Here is a 4,501-nt window from a genome sequence, read left to right on the forward strand (position 1 = left end):
CATGTTTCATTGCAACTCCACCGCGGCATCACGCGACCAAGTAATGCTCCATCGCAGCAGCGATGACCACCACCGGCCATGTTTCATTGCAGCTCCACCACGGCAGCAGCGGCGACCACCAGCGATATTCATTGCGGGTCCACCTCGACATTGGCTGTGCTGCAAGCGTTTGCCGGCAACCGCCGCTCGCCAGATCTATGATGCGATGGAGCGGTTTATGTCTGTCTTGCAAAAGATGCTGCGGGGGCACGACGAGTATTCTGTGATGTGAGGGACGAACTGACGGCCTTAATTAAGCGTAACTGAGGGCAGATAAGGCGGCTGATAACTGCAACCGCACTGGGAACGAGATGAGATCCCAACAATGGCGACGGCGCCGTGAGTAGTCGTGTGGTGCTGACTTCTGATATGCCACCGGCTTCACCGCCGCCGCCACAGCGTCCTTCTCTTTCATCTCCGCGCAAACACCTCGCATGGCGGCTTCCCAACCTCTGCCGACCTCCTCGGCCACTCCCGCCGCGCTTCTGGCGCACCTCTCCGCCGCCCTCTCCGCTCCAAACTGGTACCTACACCCCTCCCTGCCGCATCTCCCTGCTCTCCTTGCTCCGTCCCTCCCCCAGATGCCCGACGTCCCACTCCCGGTTCGTCTCGCCACCGCGACCGCCCGCGCCGCGGCGCCCTCCCGCCACCTTCTCAGCCTTTCCCTCCCAATCCTCTTCCGCGTCCACTCCCTCTCCCCGCCCCCGCTCCGCCCCCTCTTCGACCGCTCCTTCGGCTCTCTCCTCACCCACCTCTCCCGCTTCGCACTCACCCCGCTCATCCTCCGCCTCTTCGCTCTCATGCATCTCCACTCGCCGCCTGCCCCCACGGGCGTCACCTACAATATCCTCATCCGCTCCCTCTGCCGCAGAGCCGACCTGCCCCGCGCCCTCCGATACCTCAGCCTCATGGTCCTCTCTGGTTGGCACCCCGACGCCTACACATTCAACTCCTTGATCGTGGGCTACTCCCGCACCCACCAGATCGACGCTGCTCGTGATCTGTTCGATAAAATGCCTTCGAGAGGATTCCCGCGGGACGTGGTATCCTATGCTGCAATGATTGAGGGGTCATGTGAGAGGGGAGGATTGACGAGGCATTGGACTTGTTCATGAAGATGGAGCTGTCGGACATGCATACATATGCGGTCTTGGTGAAGGGGCTGTGTAAAGCAGGGCGGGGGAGGAGGCGCTCCAGATGCTGCAGAGGATGAAGAAATTGGGGTGGCGGCCAAGTACTTGCACTTATGCAGCCGCGATTGATTTATGCTGTAGGGAGCAAAGGGTTGTGGAGGCTGAGGAAATGCTGGAGGAGATGTCTGACAAAGGGTTGGTGCCATCTGTTGTTACATGCACCGCGGTGGTCAATGGCTATTGTAAGGAGGGGAGGATGAGTGATTGTAAGGAGGGGAGGATGAGTGATGCAGTGAGGGTGTTTGAGACGATGAAGTTGAGGTGGTGCAAGCCGAACGTGTGGACATACAATGCACTGGTGTGGGGGTTCTGCAAGGGGGGTAAGGTGCACAATGCAATGGCTTTGTTAAATCGGATGAGAGCACATGGAGTAGAACCAGATGTTGTGACATACAATTTGTTAATTCGGGCCGAATGTGTTTATGGGCATATAGAGAATGCTTTCCGGCTACTTCGTTTGATGGAAGGAGATGGTTTAGCTGCTGATATATACACTTACAATGCGTTGGTGGATGCTCTCTGCAAGAATGGGAGGATCGATCAAGCTTGCTCCCTTTTTGATAGCCTTGAAGGAAGAGGCATAAAACCTAATTTGGTGACATTCAATTCATTGATAGACGGGTTATGCAAATGTGATCAAGTTGATGTTGCATGGTCATTACTGGAAAAGATGGTCTCAGCTGGTTGCACGCCGGATACCTATACATACAGTCCGTTCATAGAATACCTATGCAAGATGAAGGGATCACAAGAGGGTTTGTCCTTTATAGATGAGATGCTAAAAAAGAGTGTTAAGCTCACGACGGTCAACTATACCATTGTAATTGACAAGCTATTCAAGGAGAGGAACTATGGATTGGCCACAAAAATCTGGGGTCAAATGGTTTCACTGGGTTGCAATCCTGATGCAGTTACTTATACCACATCTATGCGTGCTTATTGCAATGAAGGAAGACTCATTGAAGCCGAAAATGTTGTCAGTGAGATGAACAGAAGTGCGGTCACTGTAGATACAATTGCGTATAACACGTTGATGGATGGGCATGCAAGTATTGGACAGACAGATTGCGCAGTCTCAATCTTGAAGCATATGAAAAATGTTGCTTCTATGCCAAACCAGTTTACTTATTTGATCTTGCTTAGACATCTTGTACAAAGGAGGCTAGCAGAAGGTGTGCCTTTGAATGTAGCTGGTTTATGGAAGACCACCAGGCTTACTGATATCTTTGAATTGTTTGAGATAATGAAGAAGAATGATATTATTCCTAACACAGATACTTATTCTGCAATTCTGGAGAGGTTTTCTGAAGATGGAATATCGAAAGAGGTGACATCATTGGTTTCTCGTATCAAAGATGATAATCTTTCTTTGAATGAGGACATCTACACTGCTCTCATTACATGTTTATGCAAATCAAGACAGTATTCCGATGCATGGGCGTTGCTTCACTCCATGATTGGTCGTGGTTTTGTACCACAACTGATGTCCTATCAGCACCTACTTTGCGGGCTTATTAGTGAAGGACAAGCTCATATGGCTGAAGAAATTTTTGGAAACGGTAGATGGGAAGACTACAATCCTGATGAAATTGTGTGGAAAGTAATTATTGATGGCCTGATAAGAAACGGTCATTCAGATATATGCCGTGACATGGTATCCAAATTAGAGCAGAGGAACTGCAGACCAAGCAATCAAACATATGTAATGTTGGCAGAAGAATTGTCTACCAGGGGATAATATACTGCTACATTCACCAGTCGTGCAACACCGCTGAGCAAAGTTTCCATCAGCAGTGTAAAATGCGCCCAATCAGAGGCTTGTACCCACACATGATGTATCCTACTAGACACCGGAGTTACATATTACATGGATCATTCAACACACACTGGGTTCATGTTTTATTGCTCTCTCAAAGGTACTGGATTGATCTTCAATATCATAAGTTCTTACACTATTCTTTAATAACATACTTCTAGGGCTTTCCAGAAAGCGTTTGACCAAAATATTAGATCAAATTAATCTTGTCCCACCTAAAGATAACAGGTCAACAACCTTACTTTTACATACCGAACTGGTATTTAATTTCAATAGACTTCACTGGTTCTTGAACTGCAATTAAAAGAACTGTTGATAAGCTATTGAAAGAGCTGTGAATTCCATGGACTAGATGCACTGTGCAAGAGGTAATTGACAATTTGCTTTTGGAACGTTTGACCTGAAGATCCACAATAACTAGCTTTGACTGTAAACTCAGAATTTAAGAAACTTGACATTGTTGATCTGGGCTTGTTGTGCTCATTTTGCTTTAAATCAACACAAGTAACCTGCCGCGCCAAATTGACATGTCACTACTGTGGCCAAGGTTGGAAATAGACTAGGAACTATTCATAAATTATGACATCTTATCTCTGGAAAAATGACACTGCTTAGCACATGTTCCTTTGATTAGACTTCCTTTTTGTCTTTGTAGTGTGTGTGTGTGTGTGTGTGTGTGTGTGTTCAAGTAGAAACATCCGTTTTGATAACACAACAGTTGAAGAATTGAGCAGAAAATAACACTTGTATCCCAAAATCATAATTTGACATCCTGTCCAATTTTTCAGAGCAGTGAAGTATTTCGAAGTTAGGATTTCAGACTGCGCGTTAATTGACCTGAAGAAAAATAGCCCAGTCTTGGTCCAATTTCATTATCTGTTAATTTGAGCATTTCTTTTGTGTCAAGAATTCATTCATTGCTGATTCTTTTAGTTTTTAGATGAAGCCCCTTCTGGTGTTGGCAAGGCATACTTTTATTTGAGTCGACAGGTATAATCCTATGGTGGGACTGAGAGAAAGTTGAGTTGCACTCTTTGACTGTGTCAATCATTTATTGTTAACCATCGACATACAAATAACATACTAGAAGAGAGCCTTCTTGGGCTTGTGCATTGTGATTCTATTGTTCTGTAGATGGGTATAGGATGGTTTATCTGTTATTGTCTAAACAATGTTAAAGACAGAGAACAAGTCAGTCAGGTTGCTGCAATCTTGAATGAATATCACCTCCAAAGTTGAGTATCTGTGTGCGTACTCTGCAGGATGAGTTGCATCAGTTATGGACTTCATTAAGGCTGGAAAAAAAGCTCGAAGCTCGTGAGCTAAACGAGTAGCTCGTGACTCGGCTTGAATCGACTCAAACTCGAAGAATAACGAGTCGAGCCAACCTTTAGTTTAAGATCGTTTATAGACCAAGTTAAACAAGCCAATCTCACAAGTACTCTTGTAACTC

The 4,501-nt window shown here is 46.5% G+C and overlaps 1 pseudogene across 1 annotated transcript; it reads left to right on the plus strand.

Annotated features, from left to right (window-relative positions):
• The first annotated feature begins 337 nt into the window (after positions 1-337).
• On the plus strand, positions 338-4,292 carry LOC125513350 (uncharacterized; annotated as a pseudogene). Its single transcript, XR_015608170.1, has 2 exons — positions 338-3,148; positions 3,837-4,292. The product of XR_015608170.1 is annotated as an uncharacterized LOC125513350 (transcript).
• Positions 4,293-4,501: the final 209 nt, after the last annotated feature.

The sequence above is a fragment of the Triticum urartu genome, chromosome 6A (genome assembly GCF_056163025.1).
Source record: "Triticum urartu cultivar PI428250 chromosome 6A, HENAU_Tu73, whole genome shotgun sequence".
Lineage (NCBI taxonomy): Eukaryota > Viridiplantae > Streptophyta > Magnoliopsida > Poales > Poaceae > Triticum > Triticum urartu.